General features: G+C 42.5%; 1 protein-coding gene across 2 annotated transcripts in view; it reads left to right on the forward strand.

The window, feature by feature from the left end:
- Positions 1 to 13,086, forward strand: part of Ccdc170 (coiled-coil domain containing 170) — an 84,346-nt gene that overhangs the window by 39,834 nt on the left and 31,426 nt on the right. The gene's annotated exons all lie outside the window — the stretch shown is intronic.

A 13,086-nucleotide genomic window follows, 5' to 3' on the forward strand; every position in this document is an offset into this window, starting at 1 on the left:
GATATACTTTTTATACATACTAGTTATATATTTCTAGTTGCAAAAAAGAAGTACAAAATGCTCTAAAGGATTTGTAGACAGGATGGCCTACTTTGATTAGATAATAAGGATGTTTTTCATATTCAAGTCTTAGACTTTGAACTAATAGGTAATGAGTTTAAAAGATGCAAAATTCTAGTTGCACAAAAGATATTAAATGTCAGCTCCTCCCTCTCTTCCCTTTTCTTAGGCACCCACTTCTCTGGGGAAACTTTTTGTAATTCCTTTTTTATTTAATTAATTGTGTGTGTGTGCCCTACACACGGGTGGAGGTCAGAGGTTGACAATGGGGTTAACAAAGGTGGTCTTTCTTTATATCTCTCCACCTTATTTTTTGAAACAGAGTTTCCCACCGAGCCAGGAGCTCACCAACTGGCCACACTGGATGGCTAGAGGGTTCTCAAAATCCTGACTTCACCTTTGGGATTATAGTGGTGTGCTCTCTCTCTTCTTCCGTCCTCTCTCTCCCTCCCTTTCCCCTCTTCATACTTGGCTTTTTGCACAGATATTGGGGATCCAAATGTAAATTCTCATGTTTATGTAGAAGCAATCTGAGCAATCCTAGCCTTTTTTTTCTTTGAAACACATTTAAATATATATATATATATATATATAAATATATATATACATATATATAAATACACACACACACACACACACACACATATATATATAACCTTCTGGAACTATTCAATGTACTTGTATATGTATAATACAATACACTACACACTGTTATCAACAAGACCATTATGAAGAATTGTATCAGTCGCTTTGCTGTTGTGATAGAATACTCAAACAAAGGCAATTTTGGGGAGAAAAGTTTCATGTTGGCTTACAGTTCCGGAGGGGATATGGTCCAGGATGGGAGAGAAACCATGGCAGCCGGAGTGAGAGGCCGCCTGGTGGTCAGGAAGACGACTGATCATATTTCATCCACACACAGGAAGCAGAAAGAGAGGAAACAGGAAGTAGGGTCAGCTATAAAATCCCACCTCAAATCCCACCCCCAGTGATATACTTCCTCCAGGAGGGCTCTGCCTCCTGCAGGTTCCAGAACCTCCCCAATAGCACCACCCACTGGGGACCAAGTGTTCAAACACATGAGCCTATGAGGGGCATTTCTCTTTTTTTTTTTTTTTTTTTTTTTGGTTTTTCGAGACAGGGTTTCTCTGTGTAGCTTTGCGCCTTTCCTGGAGCTCACTTGGTAGCCCAGGCTGGCCTCGAACTCACAGAGATCCGCCTGGCTCTGCCTCCCGAGTGCTGGGATTAAAGGCGTGCGCCACCAACGCCCGGCGAGGGGCATTTCTCTTTTAAACCACAATAGTCCTATATATTTTTTCACATGTCATCTGTCATGTAAAATAAAATCCTAGAAGACTTGGCGGATCCAAGTACATGGATGCCGTAATTCTGAGAGGTGTCCACCAAAGGAATTGGCTCCTAATTATAAACTTTTGTTTACACAATGAATAGCTTGGTCTTTTCCAACTAGCTAGCCCTTGTTTGAGTGTGAGAATAAATACTGTATGTTTAACACTGTGTAATCTTTTAATTATGTTTTGAATTACGTGTTGAAGAAACTCATTATTGGATTAACACTAACCATTCACTTTCAAAAGCTAAAGCGAGTGTAGCCAATTAGGGAACATGCCATGACTCTAGTCATGGATTGGGACTTTCTGATTAGGTAGTAACTGGATGTCCCAGAGAGGCTCCACGAGGGAGGAAGGCCCAGTGGCCTCCAGGCTAAGAATGATGTGAGTTGGTGTGTGAAGGAGGCATCTTCCTTACACCTTCCTTATCTACAGCGACGTCACTGGGTCTGACAGTGATCCGCAGTAATAATGATGATTTCCAATTATTCCACAGTCACGATGGTCATTTCTCATTATTTCCAGCGCTCTTCGTGAACAAACCCCCTTACCTTTGGCTTTCCTTCCTCGGTACTTCAGCACTGGGGAACAGCAAAGACTGTCGTTTTCATCAGCTCCTTGTCTTGGACGGTTTGTGCTTCTAGAACAAAATGCCACAGGCTGGGCTGGGGATCCAGTGCAGTGAGAGCATGAGAGTCTCAATGTGCAAGCCTTGGGTTTGTTAGATTCCCAGGACCGTAAAAATATAGGAAATGACACTTAAAAAAATTCAGAGTGTATGGCTTATACAACAGTGAGTTGGAAATGCCAGGTCATGTGCTGGTGTGGCTGAATTCTAATGAGGTCCTCTCTCCCTCCCTCCCTCCCTCCCTCCCTCCCTCCCTCCCTCCCTCGATCTCTTGTTTTTCTTAAAGGACCCAGAATCCAGAACAAAGCGCTGACTACGAGGATGTTCAGCTGCTATAATTCTATAAAAAGCAGCGTCTTTTTCATTCTTTGACATTAACTTTTATTGTCTGGTTGTCTAACAGTTTTTCTCTTGATAGTCCAGATTCTCTGATCTTGGGCATCTGAAGCTCCTTGGAGATGGCCCTGTGCCCCTGCCCCGTGACACTTGTTTAACGGCTCCTTACTTTCAGGATAAAGGCAATATCCTAGGCTTACTTGAAATTTCCAGGTTCCCAGCCCCAACCCCTCAATTCCCCAGAGAACTGGCGGTTCTCCTTGTCAAGGAAACAAGGTGCTTTGAGACCATACTTAACCCTGCAGGCACGCTCACTTCCTGTACATTCACCGCCTCGCAGTGACAGTGCTCAGTGAGATTGTGTGATCTGTTCAAGTTCACACAGCGATCACGTGGCAAGCCTGGGGCCTGAACCCGTGTCGCCACAGTGCTCGGCCTCTGTCAATCATCATCCTCTTTGCACGGCGGCAGCCGCCGCCGCACCATCCTATATATAATTGTGCTGGCAGGGATTATTTATTAGCGGAAGAACAATAATAAACAGCTGTGCAATTTCCTTAGTGAGTATAAACTTTCGAAAAGTGTCTCTGGACGTTAGTAGGAAATGAGTGAGAAAGTGTGTCAGAGTGCTGCTACACGAAACAGGAAAACAGAACCCAACTCCTTTTCTTATATAAGTGTCTTTACTTGGGAGTGATTCTGGAAACTCAAGTACTTTGGCTCCAGGTTCCTGCCAGCATCATAAAAATTGTAAAATAAAAATATGGGCAATAAAAACCTGAGGTCTTTAATAAAGTGCTCATTCACAGAACTATTACTCTGATGATTTACTATCAAAAAATTCCAGCCAGTGCTTCTTACCGACACGTTAACAGCCTCGGAAAGTCTCCAGACTGCTTTCCAAAGCTCTGTTTTTGAGGTAGGAAACTTTATTAGGAAAGTCCAGATGTATGGAAGAGGCTGGAGTAGCCTAGCTTCACAGCTGGGGCGGGGGTTGTCTACAAAATTTGGCTTTATCACTTTGTTTAAAGACTGTATTAAGCACCAAGTGTGGTGGCGCACACTTTTAATCTCAGCATTCAGGAGGCAGAGGCAGGAGGATCTCTGTGAGTTAATGGTCAGTCTGGTCTACATAGTAAGACCCTGACTCCAAGAAAAAAAAATCCAGGTGATTTATCATGTGTAATAAATATATTCTTTGGAAATCTTTAGCAGTTATTTTGTGTGTTTGGGTACTGGGAACTGAAGTGAAGATATTATGCCCGTTAAGCACATGTACCCCTCAGCTGCACCAAAAATGTTGCAGTGTGTTTTAAAAGCTGTCAAAGCTTGGTACCTTTTATCTTTGTGATCTTAAAAAAAAAAATTCAGCTCTGTTCAAAGTAGCCACTTTGCCCATAAAAGCCACACACACCTTTCTTAGAGCCTAGAAGTTAAATACACATGTTCTACTTTAAATAGCCTCTTTTGTTAACACTGTTCATATTTCCTTGGTTAGAAAGAAGAAACTAGGGGATGGTACTGTTTTTGGATCCAGTTATACCTAGGTTTGGAATGATGACCCTTCGGTATTATTTTCTTCATTATGCTACATTCAAGGAGTACAGACAGCAGAGCCTAATATGGTGGGCAGAGGAGTTAAGAAGCAGGCTGGAGTAGCTCAAGTTAATGGTCTCCATCTCAAGATCTGGCATCCCCTATTAGAAAAGCCTCAGGGGACACCTAGGAGGGATTGTTTAGCCTCTAGGATGCTTCATGAGAGACTATGTTGATTAGGTTAATTGAGGTTGGGAAACCCACAGTAGAAATGGGTGGTACTATTCCCTAGGCTCAGGTCCTGGACTGTAAAAAGGAGAAAGTTAGCTGAGCATATTGTGTATGTAATGGGACCAGCTGCTTCATGCTTCCACTGTGTTGACTTCTCCAGCATGAGGGACCAACACCATTAAACCATGAGTGGAAAAAAAAAAAAAACCTCTCCTCTCGAGTTGCTTAGTCATTTTATTGTTGCTGTTGTTTTTGTTTTTGTTTTGTTTTTCCAGGCAGGGTTTCTTTATGTAGCCCTGGCTGTCATGGAACTCACTCTGTAGACCATGTTGGCCTTGAACTCAAAGAGATCCACCTGCCTCTGCCTCCCAAGTGCTGGAATCAAAGGTGGGCACCACCACCACCTGGCTATTGCTGGGACTTTGGTTGTGGCTCCAGAATCATTTGATTATGAAGTCCTTCCCAGGCATGCAACTTTACTTTTGGAACCTTTGGTTTCTTTGAAAATTATCCCTAAAATGGGAATATGATTTAAGGCTATATGTTATATGTATTTTTAGTATTAAGTTATAGGTAATAATCCCTTGATATCTGTGGGGGCTCCAATCCAGGATGCCCCATGGAGAGCAAAAAAAATAAAAATAAAAATAAAAAAATCTGTGGATGTTCAAGCCATTGTGTAAAGTACTATAGTTTAGTATACATATCATCTCACAGATTTTAGGTTATCTCTCAATTACTTCTAACACTTAATACAATCAGACTAGCACACAACTATTATTTGTTAAGAATTTACAAGGAAAAGGTCTGCACTTAATTTCCTTCCTGTGTATTTTTGACCTGTTGGTTGGATCCATGTATGTAGGAAGCCACAGCTACAGAGAACACACGGTAACATCCGTGTAGTACTCAGTGTGCATCCAGTACACAATTTACTTTTTCTTCTCTCTCCTTGTGACTCACTTTTACCTAGAGATTAAAATGAGCATGAGATTATTTGAAGAGAAGAGGCAGGCAGAACAGTTCCTGGAAGTGAGAAATGGTTAGACATAGATTACTAAGGAAACTAAGACTGTCTAACACCACGTGCCATGTTGGAAGAAACCTTCAGGTAATTTCCTATCTAGACCCCAGCTCCCATAGGAATGTGAATTATCTTTAGTTACTTGTTTTGGGATAAGTTCTCACTATGCAGCTAGTTGGGGCTAAACTATGTAGACCAGGCTAGGCTCAAACTCACAGAGATCAGCTTGCCTCTGCCTCCCAGGCACTGGGATTAAAGGTGAGCGCCATGCCTGTCATATTTTATTATTCCAATTTATTAATTATTTTTGGCAGTTCTGGGGGTTGACCCCAGAGCCTTGTGTATACTAGGTAAGCACTTTAAAGACTTATCTTTCCCCTGCTACCTGGTGGCTAGCCCTTCCTCAGGCTCCCCCAGAGGTGGAAAGTCCCTGATGTTCCTGCACTTCCAGCTGGGGCAGTTCCCCATCAAAAGAGCCTGAGACCAGAGCTTCTACAATTTATGCCCTAATCCTGGTAGTCTCTTACTTCACAGAGCAAGTGGAGATATATTTTCTTCCTTCTCTCCCCTCCCCTCCCTTTCCCCCCTTCCCCAACTCTCCCCCCCTTACCTCCTCTTCTCTCCTCTCCACTCCTTCCCCTTCCCCTCCTTTCCTCCCCCCATCCTTCCTTTCCTTTCTTGTTTCTTCAGTTCTGCAGATTGAACCTATGGTCTCATTCATGCAAGGCACATGATCCTCAGGCATATTTTCTTGACTTAGGAAAAAAAAATTCTTGGAGACCACGTCTTGTTAAATTGCCCAGGCTGGACACAAATGTATTCCATAGTCTAGGCAAGCCTTGACCCTTCTTCTCAGCCTCCCAAGTACCTAGGATTTCAGGCCTGTGCTACCAGGCCACATTGCAAACATTTTGAAGTAATTTCTAAGTTTCTTCCTTTGGCTAAGCAGTCCAAGGTTTTCCCCAGTGCTCTTTACTTGGCCCCTCTCTGTGTTGTCTAAGAGGTTGAGGAGTTCCACTCTCCAGATGAGGAACTGGCATGAAGACAGACACGAATATAACACCTGCTCATGAGGTCCAAGTTCCAGCTGTTCCTGGGAGTCTAAAGTACAATCAACAGCCGAGCCAAGGAATGATGGAAGAAATGGCAGAAGGTCGTTCATTGTACTCCCTGCCACAAAACAGGAAGAATTCAATCCTCTTAATTTTTCACCCCCCCTCTTTTAACTTCTTAGCTTTTAATATATTATTGTATTGACGTCGTCAAGGTTGACATTCTGATATTTATGAAAATTTATTAGATGATTTATCTTTAGGGTCGTCCTAAAAATTTTAAGTCAGAACAGCATTTAAAGATTACACGATACAATATTGTTTATTGTGGGTCTAATCTTATCCACGACAGAGCCCATCGCATCCTGATGAAAAGATCCAGTGGGAACTGTCCGTGGTCCTCCAGGCACAGAATGACCAGCCTAGGGCAGTGTTGGCAGCTCTATAGTGCAGCCCAGGAACACAATGGCTTCTGGGGCAGATACATCCCCGGTCAGCCAGCACCCAGTTTGCTAATAATGAGACTTTAAACTTCAGCTACCTTTGTCCTTTTCAACATACACAATGCCACTGGGACAGCCCTGATCGGGGAAAGGTCGGCTCATCTGAAGTAAAATGTTGTTCTGCATCTTCTGCATCGCTGAGCATCTGTTAAGAGTAGAACAGAGCAAGCCTCCTGGATGAAAAGGCAGCCTTTGGATCCCTGGAGGCATCTGCTGGGTAAATGCTCCACTTAAAGAAAATCTCCCCCCAAAACACAACTTCAAAACTTCCACCAGTCTGTGTGTGCACTCTAGTATGAATGTCCTCTGGGCTGTGGGTTAGGGTCATAACTCTTTATTTATTTTGAGTCAGCTCCTGACTAATCTATAGATAGAAAAATAAATTATTAGGAAAATTAACATTTATTTGCATAAAGTGCAAATCCAAATTTCAAGTGTTTGAAACCACAGCCACAAAATGGAGACATAATCACTGTATGGAGAATAAGTGTGGGGAAAAAGAATCACCCAAATGGTACCCATCCTATTTTGAAAGTTTGTGCACAGGAGACTAATAATGAAGCTCTTGGTTATACAATATTATCTGAACAAAAGTTAAATTCACACAGCTTTGTGTTAAGAAGAAAACTATCTGCAAATATATTGACAAGGAGTGGTGTTTGTGCCAGCATTGAAGTTTGCTTGTGATCACACACTAGCTTTGGGTTTGCATACGAAATGAGGTAGTCTTGGTTGGACCCATGATGCTTACAGTGGGCGTTTACCCACCAACCCCACCCCCCCCAGAGTTTTCTTGAGTGCGAGCAGCAGGAAGTATTAGATAGGAAGATTTAGATTGTGGAGATAAACAGACAGAAAATAAAGGATAACCTCGAGAGGACCTGGAACCTTTTCCAACGGGCCCTGACTGTCTCTGCCCCAGGGTATTTATAGAGATGCCAAGGGGTGGAGCAAAAGTCTTCCTCCCGCAGCACAGCCAAGTGCAGACCATCTCAGACACCTGCACTCAGGCCCGTGGTCCTAGTCATCCTCTATGCGGACCTGCTGGGTAAAGCCACGAGGAAACCAAAAATGGGCTCCTACAGCTTACGGGAGGGGTATGCTTGGATTTCAAGACATTTCCAGAAGTTGCTGGCTGTGGTGACATGCTCTTCTGTAATCCTAGCTCTCAAGAGAGAAAGAGAGACAGGAGGATCAAGTTAAAGGTAAAGGCTAGCCTGGTCTACATTGACCCAAGATAAGTTAAAGGCTAGCCTGGTTTACATTGTAAGTTCCAGGCCAGGCAGAGCTACAAAGAAAGAATCTGTCTCAGCAAAACGAAACAATAAGAAAAACAAAGACACAGGACTAAGCCCTTCTTACAAAGATTTGTTGAAACAAGGTTGCCAAGGTGCAGCTGGCTTCCAAGAGATTTTAAGGTGATTTCTTCACTTCCAAGATATTTATTTTTAATTTGTATCTAAATCAAACAAGAGTAACTCTGCTTTCAAAATCTACCACTAGCCCTGTGTCGGCCGACAGCCCTACACATTCTTCTGTAAGGTCTAGTGTCACCCAGGGACGTATAACTGCATTCTAATTGAATAATTTGTAATGTTCGTCACTTCCATACCTAGTAATTTAGCATATAGTTATGTTTTGGGGACTAGAATTGTAGTTTTAAAAGATGTTTGCATGTTATATTTTATATAAAAAATTTATACCCACATTGTGCTCACACTCGTGTGCCTGCTTGTGGGCACTTGCAGGATTTATTTGTGAATCTTAACTGCAGTGGGCAGAATTAACTGACATTTTAATTTATAAAATTAGTTTAGAATTGGGGGAATTAAGCTTCAGCCAGAAGTTCCCACCTTGACAAGAACTAATTGTATTTTTCTATTTTTTAAGACAGGGTTTCTCTGTGTAGTAGTTCTAATTGTATTTTTTTTTTTTTTCTTTTATAAGTTGCCTTAGTCAGGGAGTTTTTTTTTTTTTTTTTTTTTTTGGTTTTATTATTATTATTATTATTATTATTATTATTATTTTACAACACCATTCTGTTCAACATAATAGCCACAGAATCCCCTGTTCTCCCCCTCTCGCCCACCCCTCCCCCCAGCCCACCCCCCATTCCCACCTCCTCCAGATCAAGGTCTCCCCCGAGGACCGGGGTTGACCTGGTAGACTCAGTCCAGGCAGGTCCATTCCCCCCTCCCAGACCGAGCCAAGTGTCCCTGCATAAGTCCCAGGATTCAAACAGCCAACTCATGCAACGAGCCCAGGACCTGGCACCAATGCACAGCTGCCTCCCAAACAGATCAAGCCAACTGACTGTCTCACCCGTTCAGGTGGCCTGATCCAGTTGGGGGCCCCTCAGCCTTTGGTTCATAGATCCTGTGCTTCCATTCATTTGGTTATTTGTCCCGGTGCTTTATCCAACCTTGGCTTCAACAATTCTCGCTCATATAAATCCTCTTCTTACTCACTAATTAGACTCCCAGTGCTCTAATTGTATTTTTAAGAGATAATTTGATCGCAGAAATATGTAAGTCCATATTGTAGTTAGCAAGTTCATGATAGGATTCAATTGTGCATGTATACCATGCATGAATATGTTTGTGTGTACCAGGCTTTTTCTTTTGAGCCACAAACCAGCTCCCAAATCATGACATGGAGACTTATTATTAGTTATGAATGCTCGGCCTTAGCTTATGCTCATTTCTGGCTAGCTTTTTTTTTTATATATATATATATAACTTTAACTAACCTGTTTCTCTTCATCTGTGTTTTGCCTTGGGTTTGTTTGTTTGTTTGTTTGTTTGTTTGTTTGTTTTTTTACCTTTTCTTTCTGTATGTCCTGCTCTGTGTCTGCTGGCTGGTGGCTGCCTGGCTTCTGATCCCAGACATCTCCCTCTCTTTCTCCCTCCTCCTCCTCCTCCTCCTCCTCCTCCTCCTCCTCCTCCTCCTTCTCCTTCTCCTTCTCCTTCTCCTTCTCTAGATTCTTCCTCCAATTTATTCCCTCTTCCTGCCAGCCCCATCTGTCCCTCTACTGCCTAGCTATTGGCCGTTCAGCTTTTTATTAGACCAATCAGGTGTCTTAGGCAGGCAAGGTGAAACAGCAACACATCTTCATAATTAAACTAATGCAGCAGAAACACATGTAACACACCTTTACACAGTTAAAGTAACATTCCACAGCATAAACAAATGTAACACATCTTTGCCTAGTTAAAATAATATTCCACAATGTATGTGTTTGTTTGTGTGTGTGTGTATGTCTTGCATGAATGTGTGTTTGTTTGTGTGTGTATATCCCACATGAATGTGTATGTGTTTGCATGTGTGTATGTCATGCATGAATATGTATGTGTTTGTGTGCCTGTGGAGGCTAGTGGTTGATGGAGAGTCTCTCCCTCTATTGCTCATCATCTCATTTTTGAGACAGGACCTCTCATTGAACCTATAGCTCACTGGTTAGGCCACACTGGTTCCCCTGCCTGCTCTCGGGATCTGCCTGTCTTTCCCCACCCAGCAGATCTCTTGGCTTTTTCATGTGGGGCCTGGGGATTCAAACTCAAGGTTCTTATGCTTTTGAGACAGCTACTTTATCCACCGAGCCTTCTCTGCACAAACCATTGAGAGGCATTTTTTGCTTCAGACAGATTTTTGTCTTCCACTGAACACTTCATGTTATTTGTACACAATTTTGTTAAATGTAATGGTGACATCATTATTGCTTATTTAGTGACTTAGAGGCCTGAGCCTAAAGATTTGTTTATTACTATTTTGATATTTTTTTGAGACAGGTTCTCTCTATGTAGCCCTGCCTTAGAACTTGCTATGGCAGACCAGGCTGGCCTTGAACTCACAGAGATCCACCTATTTCTGCCTCCCAAATGCTGGGATTAAAAGCATGTAGTACCACACCCAGCAAGGTTTGTTAATTATTACAAAATGTTTTAAGCATTACCTTCTGCCGGGGGGGGGGGGGCAGCCTTTATTGTGCAGATGTGTCCTCAGTGGAGGCCACTTCTGAGCTTTCTGGGAAAGAAGTTGTGTGTTTCTCCGTCCATGTCAGTGTGGTCTGACAGTTGTCACCAGGTCACGCCTAGCCAATGCTCATGTCACCTCATGTCTCATGCTTCAGGGCATCCTTGAGGTAGCCATGCAACCAGACTCCAGTGCGGTGGCTTGCTCCTGGGGACTTGGGGAGGTAATTGCATTTGCAGTCCCGAGGACATCTATTTCCAGTAGACCAGTGCAGCTGAGTCCCAGAGTGATTAATCAGAGCACCGGGGAGTGGCTGTCCCCAAGGTCTGCTGCTGGCTCCGGTTCCTTCATTTCATAGAGAAACAGATTAGAGTCCACTGGGCTGGATGTTTCCAGAAAAAAAAAAAAAATCCAACCAAACTACTTTTGTGATTTTTTAGTAGACATTATGATGGGTGCTTAGATTAAAAAGAGGCAGTGCTTTGTTTTAGGGGGGTGGTTCTCAACCTTCCTAATGCTTGTGACCCTTTAATATAGTTCTTCATGTCATGGTGACCCCCTAACCATAAAGTTATTTCATTGCTGCTTAATAACTAATTTTGCTACTGCTGTGAACTATAATGTGAATATCTGATATGCAGGATATATGTTAAGCAACCACCAAAGAGGTTATGACCCACAGGTTGAGAACCACTGTTGTAGGGTGTTTGATTAAATTGGTAGTAGATAGTAGGGTAGAAACAGTCTTCAAAGCTAAAATATTTTAATTATGTTTGGTGCTCTTTTGGTATTAGATGACATTTGATTGGTCTACTTCAAATTGTAGCGAGTCTATCATACTCTAGCATCTGATAGATTTAAATTAAAAGCATGTTATATTTATTTATTTTTGTGTGGGTTGCTAGCATGTGTTGCTAGCATACATGTGCATGTCTGGAGGCCAAAGGACAGCTTACAGGTGAGTTGGTTCTCCCCTTCCACCAGATGAGTCCTGGAGATTGAACTCAGGTCTTTAGGCTTGGTGGCAATTGCCTTTATCCACTGAGCCATCTTGCTCTGATAGATATTTCTTTTTTTAATGTATCTTAAAGGCTTTTTGTAGGGCTGCTTTCAAATGTCACTACTGACAATAAGAGATTCCCGCTTTTGCATGTGGGGGCTTCTTTTCACACACAAGCTACTATGTGATAGTCTATATGGCTTTGGAACTCATTCGGGTTAACTTTTATCCTTGCATCGAGTTTAGGGCATCCGTTTTCTAAGTAAAAACACGAGTCCAGTTGTTCACTACCAACACTGCTCCTGGCTACCAAAAGTGAGCAAGTGGGCAGATACCATGTTCCTATCTGAAAGAAATCGGTAAACGCTAAAAATATGGTCTCTTTGTTAAAGGACCTGGGCTGTACTTTAAGGCCTGTGATTTAATTAGCAGTGATGTGGGTGTTCTTGAAAGAGACAGGGGAAACCAAGTCCCTAAAAAGCAAAGCATTTTACAAAATAAGTACCCCAAAGAGTGATTACCCTGCAAGGGGCAGGCTTTTCTAACTACCTTGTCTCTGGGCATTTTTTCTTTCCAACTGATAACTGAGACTTCCTTGTTTTATTTATTTAATTTTAGAATCACCGTAAGAAAAAAGGGAAGATGTTATATTTTCTCTATGAAATAGGAAGTAGCATTTCAGCCCATCCCTTTTCCTGTCTCCTAACTGTTGGTGGAGAGAAATTCCCTTTAAAGACCATTTCTAGTGTAAAAACAATGACTGTATCTTAGCTAACAGCCAGAAATGTTACTGGCCCCGTCGGGTGAGTCTGTGGTCAAGGATGTTGTCTCTTTTCTGTGCTTTTTGCCCCTCACATTCTATTTTCATTACAAAATAAAAGGAAAGATCCTTAACTAGGTAACTACGCGTCAAGACTATGTCGTAAGGCAGGCCGACCCGTTGTTGGAGAATTTGCATGTTTTGGCACTCGACCGGTAGTTAAAGAAGTAGGTGCACGTCTCTGTGGCCTGCATTTCATTTTTTCTTAATCTCTGGCTACCTATGGTATTTTTCAAGATTATTTTTCTAAGTGTGGGTCTTATCTCCTCCTTTCAATCTGCCCCCCCCCCCCCCCCCCGCCCCGGCAGTCTTTTAGCCCTTCTTTCTCAGGCTCTATCAGTTCCCGTTTTTTCTTTCTGAGAGAAGTTAGTGAGTGAACGGGAAGTGACACTTCTAAGAGACTACCAGTCTAGTTTTAAACACAGGATTAAAGCAGCCACTGCATTCAAATAATGTATGTTTGTTTTTGAGACAGTGACCCATGTAGTCCAGGCTAGCCCCAAACTTGCAGAGGATGACTTTGAACTTGCGATTTCCTGCATCTGCCTCCTCATTGTTGGGTTTTCAGCTGT

Source organism: Peromyscus maniculatus, chromosome 16 (assembly GCF_049852395.1).
Source record: "Peromyscus maniculatus bairdii isolate BWxNUB_F1_BW_parent chromosome 16, HU_Pman_BW_mat_3.1, whole genome shotgun sequence".
NCBI lineage: Eukaryota > Metazoa > Chordata > Mammalia > Rodentia > Cricetidae > Peromyscus > Peromyscus maniculatus.